Raw genomic sequence first — 13,015 nt, 5'->3', positions numbered from 1 at the left:
ACTTAACAAGTGTTACAAGAGGTATTACAATAAACAAATATTTACAATACACTTACTGTGCTATACATACTATGTTACAATACATATACATATATCCAAATACCAATTATGACCCTCAGTATAATTTATACAATGAACCAATCAGTTTCATAAATTCTCAAAAAGTTGATACGAGTACAGAACTCTTGAATATTCAATTAATTCAAAAAGTTGGAAAAACATCACTTATTTTTCTGTACTACTTTGTTTTATGGATATGCCGACGCGTTTCGAGTCATAGATACGCAGTCTCTAGACTCTCATCAGGGCTCTCTGATTGTCTTCAGTGATGTAAGTGTTCGTCCTCTATTATGCCAGCAATAGCTCTCTATTTATATTCTCGGTTGGTTGTTTTCATGATTCTCTAATACGTTCCTGTCCTCAACCTGCAGTGGTTTACTTCATTATATCTCCATTGCTGTGTTTTATTCAATGCTATTGCTGCAACCGTTCTCCCAATCTGTTTGTCTCTTCCGCTTTTGTAAACGATCTCACGCCTTGCTCGTGAAGGCTTATTTCGAGCCAGCTGTCGTTCTTGGTTATTAGAATCCAGAGTCTCGGTATTCGGGGAGTTGCTTGAATGGTTGGCGTCAGTTATCAATCGTGCATGTTGGTCATCTTGCTTCTTTCTCATCTGACGACCCTGAAGAGGTCCCTGATGAGAGTCTAGAGACTGCGTATCTATGACTCGAAACGCGTCGGGATATCCATAAAACAAAGTAGTACAGAAAAATAAGTGATGTTTTTCCAACTTTTTGAATTAATTGAATATTCAAGAGTTCTGTACTCGTATGGACTTTTTGAGAATTTATGAAACTGATTGGTTCTTGTATAAATTATACTGAGGGTCATAATTGGTATTTGGATATATATATATGTATTGTAACATAGTATGTATAGCACAGTAAGTGTATTGTAAATATTTGCTTATTGTAATACGTCTTGTAACACTTGTTAAGTATGAACTTTTTTTCCTTTTCATTGAAAAATTATATGACGAAGGTATAAAAAGAGTTTTCTAAAAGAAGTACAAATAAAGTACAAGCTTAAAACATAAAGCAATATGTTTGGCTTATGAGCTAAAAATCAAAAGAGCGTATAATGAATTGGAGACTTAGGCAATTTTTTTTGTTTAAAATTGATTAGACCCTGCCGGTCTCTTGTCCTATTTGGGCCACACTCCTTTTTTGAAAAAAAAGTAAAGGGAGTTGGCATAGTCAATGTGGGATACTACCATAGCGAGAACTGCCTGTATTTTTGTTTCCTGATTAAGGAACCTGCTGATTTTCCTTATTTTTCTTAGCTGGAAATAGCATGTTGAGATCACAGATCCAATTTGATTTTTCATGGTCAGGTCTTTGTTGATTATGACTCCCAAGGTTTTTGCAGATATAAGGGGACGGGGGTTGTCCCACTTCTTTAGGCCAGAAGTGGGAGCTCCAGGGGTTCGATGGGCCTCCCATGAGTATGACTTTCGTTTGTCCGGATTTAATTTAAGGTGGTTGCTGTTCATCCAGTCACGGATGAACAGCATTGTCGTCTGGAATTCGTGGAGAGTGGTAGGGGAATTATTGATCGGGAATATTAGTTGAAAATCAGCTGCGTAGTTGAAGGTTTGGACTTTCCTTTCTTTTCATGCATGGATCAGTGGGAGAAGGTATAGATTAAATAAGTGAGGGGAGAGTGAGGAGCCCTGGGGAACACCGCACGTAATTTTAATCTTGGGGGTTATGAAGTTTCCCAGGCAGACGGCTTGGTAACGGTTTCTTAAGAAGGAGCTTATCCATTTGAGGGCCAGTCCTTAGATTCCTGCATCCATGATGCGGTCGACCAGGGTGTTGTGGTCGACCGTGTGAAAAGCGGCAGAGAGAACGAGTAGCACTAGTGCTTGGGGGGATCCTCCGTCCACTTTTTCTCGCAGGAAATCCAGAACTGACAGTATCACTGATTCTGTGGAGTGAGCTGGGTGGAACCCTGCTTGGTGAGGGTCCAGGTAGTCTGACTGCTCCAGAAAGGCAGATAAGCTGTTGGCTACGTGGGCTTCGAGTAGTTTGGCCAAATAAGGAAGCAGTGAGATGGGTCAGTAATTAGTGAGAGTTCCAGGATCAGCTCCTGTTTTTTTTCAAGAGTACGTAGCCCTGGGATAGTGATTTATTTAAGGTGGCAATGGCTGGGTCTGGGCAGGCCGTGATGGCTTCCTTTAGGATCTAAGTGGGGCAGCAGTCTCTAGGAGAGACAGATTTAACTTTGGTAATAAGGCCTGTGAAAACTTCTTGGCTTATCATTGGGAACTGTTCTAGCCTTTGTGTGTTTTTAGGTTTCGTTTGGCAAGTGGGCTTTGTGCATATGGGGATGCTTGCTTTGATAATTTTAATTTTGTCAATGAAGAAGTTATTCAGGGAGTCGCATAGGGATTGGGAAGGTGTGTTTTTTAAAGCCACTTTGTCAGGGTTTGATAGATCATTGATTATTGAGAAGATGTCCTTTGATCGGTTTTTGGAGGTGAGGATTTTAAGTGAGAAGTATTCTGCCTTTGCATCCAGAATTTGTTTGTACGTTTTAAGGGCTGTTAAATGGGTGTTTTTGTCATCAGGTGAGTATTTGCTTCTCCATTTCCTCTCTGCTTTGCGTAGAGCAAGTTTTAATTCTTTTAAGTCAGTGGAAAACCATTTCTTGGCTTCGTGGCAACGTGCTCGTTGGATTTTCCTAAGAGGGACATGTTTATTGCTGGCCGTCAAGAGCTAGTCCGACAAGTTTTTCTCACTCTCATCTATAGAGGATTGGGTGATGGGGATTGTATTGGCCAGGGTTTCGAGAAATTTACATTTATTGATGGTGTTCCAGCTCCTAAAGTATCCACGGTCAGTTTGGGGATTTTAAGTTTGGCAAGGTTATTTATGGAGAATTTAATTAGATGGTGATCTGACCAGATACAAGGAGTTACACCTAAATTTGTCATAGTCAGGTTTGTGGACCATACCTGGTCTAATATATGCCCTTTAATGTGTATAGCGGAGGTGATGTGCTGGCTGAGGTTTAGCCCCATAAGTAGGTCAATTTAATTCAGCTGAGTGAGGTCCACCTGCTGGGTCATTGGCCCAGTAGTTGAGATCACCAATGAGTAGTATTTTCGCATGATTTGTTATGAGATATGTCATCTGTTCGCTCAGGGACTGTAGGAACTGTGGCATGCTCTGTGGTGGTCTATAGAGTATGACATAGACTAGAGGGGCGGAATCGGACTCTAGTTTAATCACTAGGTTCCGTACTTGTGGTAGGTCCAGGGGGTAAGTACTGAAAATTTTAAGTCTTGGTGTATTATACCTGCAACCCCCCTCCTATTTTTCCCTAGTTTCGGTTAGCTTGGAGACTGAAATAATTGCTAGGTAGTGCTGCAAGGATATCAGGGGAGGAGTCCTGTGTTAGCCAGGTTTCTGTTAGCAATAGGATGTCTGGTTCTTCGGTCGCCAGTAGGTTGTGTATTTCAAGCTGGTGTCTGACCAAGAAGCGGGTATTTAGATAAATAACTGTAGGGGGTTTTATTTTATTTATAGCTTTGAGGTTCGTGCTTTTACTTGGATGTGTATATTCACTGACTTCTGGGAATGAGGATCTTTTTACCATTATCCCATTTGCGGCTACGTTAGCCGGACAGCACTGGTCGATTGCTAGATTGTTGGAGTGGAGTGATTTGAGTTGGGTCGCGGAGTAAGTAGTGATTTGGGCAAAGTGGCTTGTCCTTTGCCCGGGTCGGCAGCGGACAGGCGCAGACGGGCTTGCCTTTGGTGCGCCTTCGGCACGCGCCCGCTGCACTCCCGCATTGCTGCCGCCATTTGGATCCCTTGGCAGACCCTCCCCCTCTTCTCTGATTGGCGCTCGGGTGGCGGCTCCACTATGAAGAGAGTAGAGCTGGTGTGGTGGCGGGTTTTGGCGTGGTGAGTTAGTTTTTTTTAAAAAGGCAGTGCTTCAATTATATTTGTGACTTTCAAAATCAAAGCAAGTACAATTTTTAAAAACAAAGCGGTGGTAGCGCTTCACGCAGGCAGCGGCATCTTTAGCGTGGTTGCTCCCGCGCTGCTATCAGCTTTTGTATCCCTTGGCAGCCCCAGCCCCTCCCCCTCTTCTCTGATTGGCGCTCGGGTGGCGACTCCACCAGGAAGAGAGTCGAGCGGGTGCGGCAGCGGGCCTTGGCGCGGTTAGTAAGGTTTTTATAATAAGCATTGCATCAATTATATTTGTGACTTTTAAATTCAAAGCAAGTACAATTTTTAAAAACAAAGCGGTGGTAGCGCTTCACGCAGGCAGCGGCACCTATCTAAGGAAATGCAACGATTAGACCAAGCGTACATAAAATATATCAAGGGTGCCACCCATTACAATAGCGGAAACACGATTAAACCATGTGTGCCTAAAATAATACAGGATGGATCACCCGTTACGGCAGGATCACTGTTCTGTGAGAAGTCGAAATTATGACGGCAATCTTGGACATAATTTCCAAGATGCATCCCTCACAGCAGCTGCAAGTCCTCTCCATGAGATATAGGACTTGATGTCATGTACATATGCTAATTCTTGGCAGTTCACTCCGAGCTGATCTGAGTGCTACAGTTTGTTGCTGCACCAGTAAATCAATGAGGATTGCAATTAAACAGTTTTTAACAAGAGCAATACGAGACTGGTTCTGCAAAAGAAAATAAGAAAAAAGATTCAATTATCTCTTCTCTCGAATCTCACGAGTGTGGATTTTCCTGTGCAGGTTTAAGTAGCCGCTTGTACTGAAAGCCTTCTTGCACTCAGTACATTTATATGGTTTTACCCCTGTGTGGCATCGATGGTGTATTGTTAGATGGGACTTTGTAGTGAAAGCTTTGTCGCATTCAGTACATGGATATGGCTTCTCACCGATATGGTTTATCTTATGCACTATTAATGCTCTGTTTTTAATAAAAGCTTTGTCACACTCAGAACACTTATATGGTTTCTCACCAGTATGGATTCTCTGGTGTATCAATAGATATGCTTCATCAATGAAAGCCTTTTTACATTCTGAGCATTTATGTGGTTTTACCCCAGAGTGTAATTTCTGGTGTCGTGTTAGCTGTCCCTGTGATCTATAAGCCTTGTCTTCACATTGCATACACTCATATGGTTTTTCCCCAGTGTGTATTCTGCAGTGCACTATTAGCTGTTGCTTTCTAAAGAAAGCCGTGTCACACCCTGTGCATTTATAGGATTTCTCGTCACTATGAATCATCTGGTGCCACGTTAGTTGTCCTTTCTCACTGAAGGCTTTGTCACACTGCGAGCATTTAAATGACCTTAATCCTGTGTGGCGTGCTTGGTGACACTTTAGAATGGATTTTGTACTGAAGGCTTTGCTGCACTCAGCACATTTATATAGTTTTTCCCCAGTGTGGGTGTTGTGATGTTGCCAGAGTTGGTGCTTTGTGAGAAAAGCCTTCTCACATTCAGTACATTTGTGTGGTCTTAACCCTGTGTGGTGTGCTTTGTGTATCTGTAGAAGATCATTTACATGGAAAGCTTTGTCACACTCAGTACATTTGTAACGTTTTTCCCCAGTGTGGACTTTCTGATTGCGCATGAAGGTTCCTTTTACAGCAAAAGACTTGTTACATTCAGTAAATTTATGGGGTCTCTCCCCGGTATGGACTCTGTGATGGTTCAATAAAGATTTCCTGAAAAAGAAAGCTTTGTTGCATTCAGAACATTGATGTGTTTTTACCTTGCAATGGTTTTTTTCATGTTGTGAGAGATGTTGTTTTGAAATGAAGGTTTCGCCACATTTTGAACATATATAGGGTCTTAGCCCTGAGTGACTTGCTTCGTGTTGCCTCAGAGATTCACTTCTATTAAACGCTTTCTCACATGTAGAGCATTTGTATGGCTTCTCCCCACAGTGAATTAACTGGTGTCTCACAAGACCTAATTTAAAGGAAAAGGTTTTGTTGCACAGAGTAACTTTATTTGACCTTTTCTCACTGTATTTCTTTTCAGGATTCATTAGAAAAGTTTCCTAACATATATTTATTGTTTGAACTAAATTGGTGTGAAATCTCCTAAGAGTAGTGTTACTAAGTTGGAGTTGCTACGGTAAGTCACTCTACTGTCTCATTAAAGCGGAGTTAGCATGGAAGACTTTGTCAAATTCAGAGCATCTGCGTAGTCTCTCCTGTGTTACTCTTCTGATCTTCCGAATTCCCTGTAGCCAGCTTCAGTACCTTAGTGTGGTCTGGCTCCTGTATGTTTCTTCTGATGCTCCACGTTCCCTTTACACGTGCCGTGTTATGTTCAGTACATTTGTGTGCCAAGTTCTCTTTAATGATGACTTTACATATTTGGTGGTGTTAGAAATGGGATTTCTGGTTGGCTAAGGCTTGCGCCAAATTCAGGCAGAAACCACCATTCTAAGTCAGGGCAAGGAAGTCACCCGCCAAGATAACCCCTGCTCACCCTCTTGGTAGCTTGGCACGAGCAGTAAGGCTTATCTCAGAGGCGATGTGTAAAGCATTTGCGCACGCACCCACCAGCAACAACATCCCAGGCCCCCCACAAGAACTCCACACAAGGTTATATAAAAATAGCCTTTGTATTATCAGAACACATCAGAATCAGAATCACAGGATGTACATTGTGCTAACTGGCACGGGCAATATTTACAAGGGATTATATGTACACAGGACAGGGCCATACGGACCACTGTCAGGACTAAGCACTTGGTAGAACTAGCACTTTGTAAAAATAGAATTAGCACATAGAGCATATCATAACTGTAGCACCAAATAACAAATGTAGCACACAACCAGTAACCACTGGCAAAAGGTAAGTACAACCTATGCAACCCTAACCACCTTAGGAAAATATCACGGAGGGAACCATGAACACACTAGTATAACTATACTAGGAAGAACAACCTCCTAAACATTAAAACACATTCAGAGGTACAGGTAAGACACATGATGCATGAAAACACATTCAGCGGTGTAGGTAAGCAACTTTGTACATTTACTAATACCCAAAGCATCAGCACATAAATCAGCATTTAGCGCAGAAATCACATTTAGGTCCAGGTGGCGCCACCGAGCCAAAACCTAAACGTAGCAGCTGCCCACTACTTGCTGGGCAGCCGGGGACAAGAACAGGGCCGAAACGCTGCAGCTGGCACTAAGTGCTGCGCAGCTGTGGAAGGCCAAGTTAGGGATGAAGGAGTGCGACTCACTCCTGAGTCCAAAGAACAAGTGCCCCAAAAAGCAAAACCTAAACGGTGCAGCTGCCTCTACTTGCTGGGCAGCTGTGAAACAGAACTGCGACAGGGCTCTCACTAGCCCTCTGGACAGGGACTGTGCCAACTGCTGAAGCCATCTGGCTCTGAAATAAACAGGTGCATTGGAGCCCTCTGGCTCTTAAAACAACTGGGCCCATCAGGGGCAGAACACGGGCCCCCTCTGCAGCCTCGGGCGCTCGAAACAAATACTACTAACTGGGGGGGAGCGGGCCGCTGCCGTCCGGGGCCGCTCTACCCTCCAAAATGCCCCTGCAAACACGTGGGCGTAGGTAGGAGCCTCCGGTGGGCTCGCAATACCATAATGCGCCCGGGGTCGTGGGAGCCTCTCAGGCTCGAGGTAGAACATGGCCAGAATCATTGGAGTCCCTCTCGGGGGACTCTAAATCAATCAATACCCCCAACGCTGGAGTCCCCCCTCTGGGGACTCGGGAATTATGCGGCCAAAATGCAGGAGAGCAATGGGGGAGCGGCCCGCTCTACCCTCAGACCGGAGACCCACCGAGACGCCCGCACTCACCGTCGGCTGGGAGGCGGCGTCCTCGCTGGGCTCCTCTGCTCCGTTCCACGGGGACTTAGGCTGCAGGGCTCTCCTTCACCGGGGCTCCCTCCTCTGCATGGGAGCCCTGCAACTCTGGTGTGGCGTTCTGCTGGCGGCCCCGGGGCTCTCCCTAATTCACGGGAGCCCCGGGCCACCGGAGGCCATGACTCGGCCACGCTGCTCTTCCCGTCTCTGCAGCGGAGCGGGCAGCCAATCGCGGAGCAGCGGCGGGCGGGACTTCCTGAAGCAAGCGGAAGTCCCGCCCCGCTCCAGGCGCCCGACCGCTTGACTTCCTGTCTGCGGCCCGGCCACGGCGGTCATTTAACGGGGACAAAATGAGGGATGAGCACCCTTGGTTTAAAAAATAAACGTAGAAGCGGGGTGTGCTAAGGAGAACATAAACGAGGTGGGCACCTGTAAATATAAAATACCATAACGAGCATAATGCAGGGTGGGCACCTGCAATGAAGGGACCACAGGGGGAATCCCTACGCTTGGGATTCCCTCGTACACGGCCACAGGAGAAAGGAGCACCACGCTCCCAAGGCACCCACAGGCAGCATCAAGTCCTGGGGCAAGGGCAACAGCAAAGAAACAGGTCCACGAGGTCAGGGAAGCACAGCGGGGCCCAGGGGCCAGCACACAGGGTACTCCAGCAAGGAGACAGCCCCCATGGCGGTCCCTCCTGGGCCCCACCATCAGCAAAGCCCCTTCTGTCAGGAATCCAAAAAGTAGAAGAGACTTCCAGGCATCCAGGAGCTGAGCAGGGCCCAGGAATGCAAGCCTTCCCCTGGGCCCCAGCAGCAGCACGCCCCTGGTAGATTCAAGTCAGGAGACAAGAACATTTTACAACAGGTACAGCCTCTTTATATACACACAATTCCTTTGTCTGAAGGTGCAGGCAAGGGGCGAACCAGATACAACTGGTTCCTGAGCACTTTGTTTTGCTCAGCCCCTTTGCCTTCACAGGGACATCAGACTCACCACAGGGGGCGGAGCCAGCCTTGTGTGGGGAAAGCCCAGCCCTATTCAGGTCCCAGGTGCACTCCTCCCCGGCCATCAACATGCAGATCTCCCATTCACCACCGGGGCAGACCCATCCTGACTCCTGGAGCCAGGCACACCAGCCAGCTCCAGCCAATCACAAGCCAGACAGTCACTGCACAGACAAGCCAACTTCTAGAAGTGGCACTTCCACACTAGACACATGAATGTCGCACACATCATTGCGCAGCATTCAATCTCACGAGTTCGCACATACCAAACTTGAGCCTGCACTCCCCACACACTGTGGATTAACTCCCCGTGACATTTTCCCGACTGAATACCGATTATTGACACAATGCCGTTTTTCAGTAAGCTTCTCATTTTCCCTTCATCGGTGTACTTCGTCACCCTCATGCAAGCATTCCCCTAATTGATGATGCTAATTACTCTAGATGCCGATTCAGAACCACCAATGCTTTATGTAACTACGAGACCACATTGGGAACTACGGACCATGTGGTATGTCCTTAATTTATCCAATATTTTTACCATTCTATGACTTCACGTTGCTTTAAATGTTAGCCACTTTTTAACTAATATTAAGGCTCCTTGTGACCTCCACTGCCACTTGTATGTTTTTTCCTATTGGTATTCTAGCGTATACCTGATCATGCGAGTGTTTGTCCGCCTTGTACTCTGCTAGTTTCCTACACAGGCACCCAGACCTTGGTAATAATGTCCTAATTCAATTCTATGCGAAGGAATTCCATCTAATTGTTGAATTTATATCATAATCTAACTGTTATTATTTGTATAGATGATGTAATTGCACGCTCGTATCTACCTATGTGATAAATAGAGGTTGAAGCCATACCCCTCTAACCTAAGTCCATTATACTCGTTTTACTAGGTCCCCTGCCCCTTCCCTGGTCCTGATGAAGACCCCGCAGCAAGGTTAAATCTTCCTGCAGTCTCAGAGGGTCGAAACGTCGACGGTTTTTCCAATTGCGGCAACCACATATGCAAAAATTTGCATGTACTTTGTAATATGTGTTGTATGCCTATTTACAAATAATGTCGCCATACGGTTATGGCACCCATTGCTATATGATCTATAGCATGAAAAATGTTTTGAACTGTTGATTTTACTGTCACATAATCCCACCACTCCCCTACCTTTTCACTATCACTTCCTTCTCCTTCCTGGGGCACTGTATGACCTTTAATACAGTTGACTATTTGCTTTGCTACGTGTATTAATTACACTGGATCCCATAGTGAATTAAACTCTGTGGATCAAAATAATTGCTTTGGATCAATTCTTGTGAAGTGTATTATATGTTTCCCACTCTCACTGGGACCCCTTCCTCTTAACACTCCCCACACATCAGGCACTAACATGGACACACACATTCCCCATGCATTCCTATGGCAGGCAGGCCAATCTCACACATGCACTCAGAGAGCACACGCACTGTCCACTGCGCAACAGTGCTAAAGTGCGCAAAGACCAGAAATCGCTATAAATATCTCAGAGTGCAATGCAAAAAGTTCAGGGGTAAACCTGCCAGAAGGGCCAAGTCCAACAGGTGGATATTGATTGCCTAGCTGGTGTAAGACCGGGCGTACACAAGTAATATTTGCTCTTGAATTCCTCTTTACAGTAATCACACTGATGGGCAATCTGTAATGGGTTAAGGTTTCCAAGTTTTAGTTCATATTTTTACCTTAAAATGCAGCAAATTAGTTTGCATTACCTGGTGCCTGGGAAGAAGCTTCTTGGATCACAACAAGAAGGTGTCCAAACTTCTGAAAGATACACAAATTTGTTTATCGGTTTCCTGTAGGACTGCTGTTTTGTGACCTGTTAGATTGACAGAAAAGTAGAATAAGTGTTTCATGAGACAAATTAAATACAAATCATTTGAAAGAATCTCTATAAAATACCTGTTTCTTCAACAGAAGTAACCTATGTGGAAGAAAGATTGGAAATTCTTTGCACACATCAAAGGGTGAATAAACGGGATTATATTTGATTATAGCTCCTCCGCAAAATACAGTTTATCCTAAGACAATGTACACAACACGGATTAAGACGTCCCCCTACACGAGCCTTACTTTTATTTTTACACAATCCTCATTCAAGTTTACTCTAAAAATATTCTAAATATAACAACAAACAATATGAGCAATTATGGAAGCAAATAAATCTACATGAAAAGTGGTAAACCAGGGACAAACAACATGAAGTGCTGCTTAATGGAGAAAATACCAACAAGAGTGATGTTTAGATTGTCTTGCAATGTTTAATCTACTTTTCTGGGAAACCTATATTTTCCTACTTGTCTACTTAAGGTCACCCCATGACGATGAGACTGCACTTATGCCTTCAATGCAGCTTTTCGATATGAACAACAAACTAATTTAATATTTTAGGTCTGGCGTGGAAAACCATCATGCAAATGAAAAGGAAGATGTTATGGATCTACACGCTTCAGCCATTGGCTTGTTTCTGGAAGCCGTCGAAAATGATTGCTTGCTTTGAAGTATCCTTAATATTTAGGATCAGTTGTTTTGTTCATTTAATTCTCTTTCTTGTTTCCGGTGTCACGTACAAGGATTAATGGTTTGCATTGCTTCAGTGTGTTCTGACGAGTGCTCCTTTGCAATTAATACATTTAAGACCAGCTGTAAATTGTCTTTGCTCTAGTTTTGAGAGGAACATTGTTGTGCTTATTATAGTCGTACAGGACAACGGCCTTCAACCCCTTCCTTGTCGTTCCTCATCAGCATGCAATGTCAAGGTTTCCAAAATCAAAAAAGTTAATTGTGGTGGCAGAAGTTTTATCTACTGTACAGCAAAAAGATGGACCTCCATACCTTTCTCACTTAACGCCTGTACAAGCCTTTATGCTTTCAGAAAAGGCCTGGAAACATGCAATCAATTATCTCTTTTTGGGACTGGTTTCTCTGCTTGGCACTTGAGTCTTTTCATTTGTCTCCTCTACAGAAAGCATCACATAGATGCCCTCAGGCAACAGTGGTGCTTTATAAATAAGTGTTTAATTTATTTTCAAAGCCCTAGCACCAGATACCAAGGAGAACTTCTTAGTTTGCATGGCTATGCGAATGCAATAGCAATTTGTATCTAATTTTCAAGAAACCATTAGGAGAGCAATTAAGAAAAGACACAGTTTGAATGGACTACTGAACAACAGAAAGATTTAGATGTCATAAAAGCTCACATTGCTGGTGCACCAACACTTTACCCTTTCTGCAGAGGAAAAACGAGTAATTACAAAACTTGTTTGTATAGTGTCGGAGTTGGGTATCACAAACATAAGGCAATAAAGAGTGGACTGTTGTATTTGTAAACCACACACTGCATATATATCTCCAAGAGAAGACCGTCAATGACAGAAAGGGACTTACAACGTTGTGCATGGACTACGGAACATATTCGAAATAAAGTGTGGGGCGCTCAACTTATACTAAGAAGAGACCAAAAGCCACTAGTAATTATCCTTTCTCCAAGTGGAGGCTGAGATGCTACTGCCCACACTCCTAGACTGGTTTCAAAGATGCAGGAGTACAGTTTTACAATTGAATATGTGTCTGGGAAGGGAAGCTAAATCTGACAACATTTTGCTGGCCCAGGTAACCTGTAGCGAGCGGGAAACGAATAACACAGGGGATACGGATGTTGTATGGACAGTAAGTGATTACATTCTTTAGGGAGGTGTTCTTTGAGGAAGGTTTTCCAAATTGCCTTGTAAAAGATAATGGTCTGCAACTGATTTCGCAAGATATGAAGGACCTTCTTAAGAATAGTGGTGTGGACCACATCACAAAGGCACTTTGTGTAATGAGCGGTTTGTGAGGTTTAATAGAGTTCCGAAAAAATACACCAGAGAGGCGAGGAGTTGCCACGGTGATTGGAAATATTATATTCAGCAAGATTATAGAGTTATCACATCACTCCGCAATGTGCTAGATGGGTGAGTTTTTAAACTGCTTGAATGACGTGAAACTGCTTCTGACTTGCATTCATGGCAGTTTAAAAGACCTAATGTGGTTAGGAGCAACAGGGAGAGGAAGTAGAACAGAGGGCTTTTTTGTAAGTAGTATAAAATGAAGGAGAAATA

At 44.0% G+C, this 13,015-nt stretch overlaps 1 protein-coding gene across 1 annotated transcript in view; it reads right to left on the bottom strand.

Moving 5' to 3' along the window:
- The window catches only part of LOC144764078 (uncharacterized), a 168,230-nt gene extending 157,493 nt beyond the window's left edge, over positions 1-10,737 (bottom strand). Inside the window, exon 1 of the mRNA XM_078650241.1 lies at positions 10,628-10,737. The gene's annotated coding sequence lies outside the window, so the exon portion shown is untranslated. The remainder of the gene's footprint in view (positions 1-10,627) is intronic.
- Positions 10,738-13,015: the final 2,278 nt, after the last annotated feature.

This window comes from Lissotriton helveticus, chromosome 6, assembly GCF_964261635.1.
Source record: "Lissotriton helveticus chromosome 6, aLisHel1.1, whole genome shotgun sequence".
In the NCBI taxonomy this organism is placed as follows: Eukaryota; Metazoa; Chordata; class Amphibia; order Caudata; family Salamandridae; genus Lissotriton; species Lissotriton helveticus.
This window is presented reverse-complemented; position numbering and strand designations above follow the sequence as displayed.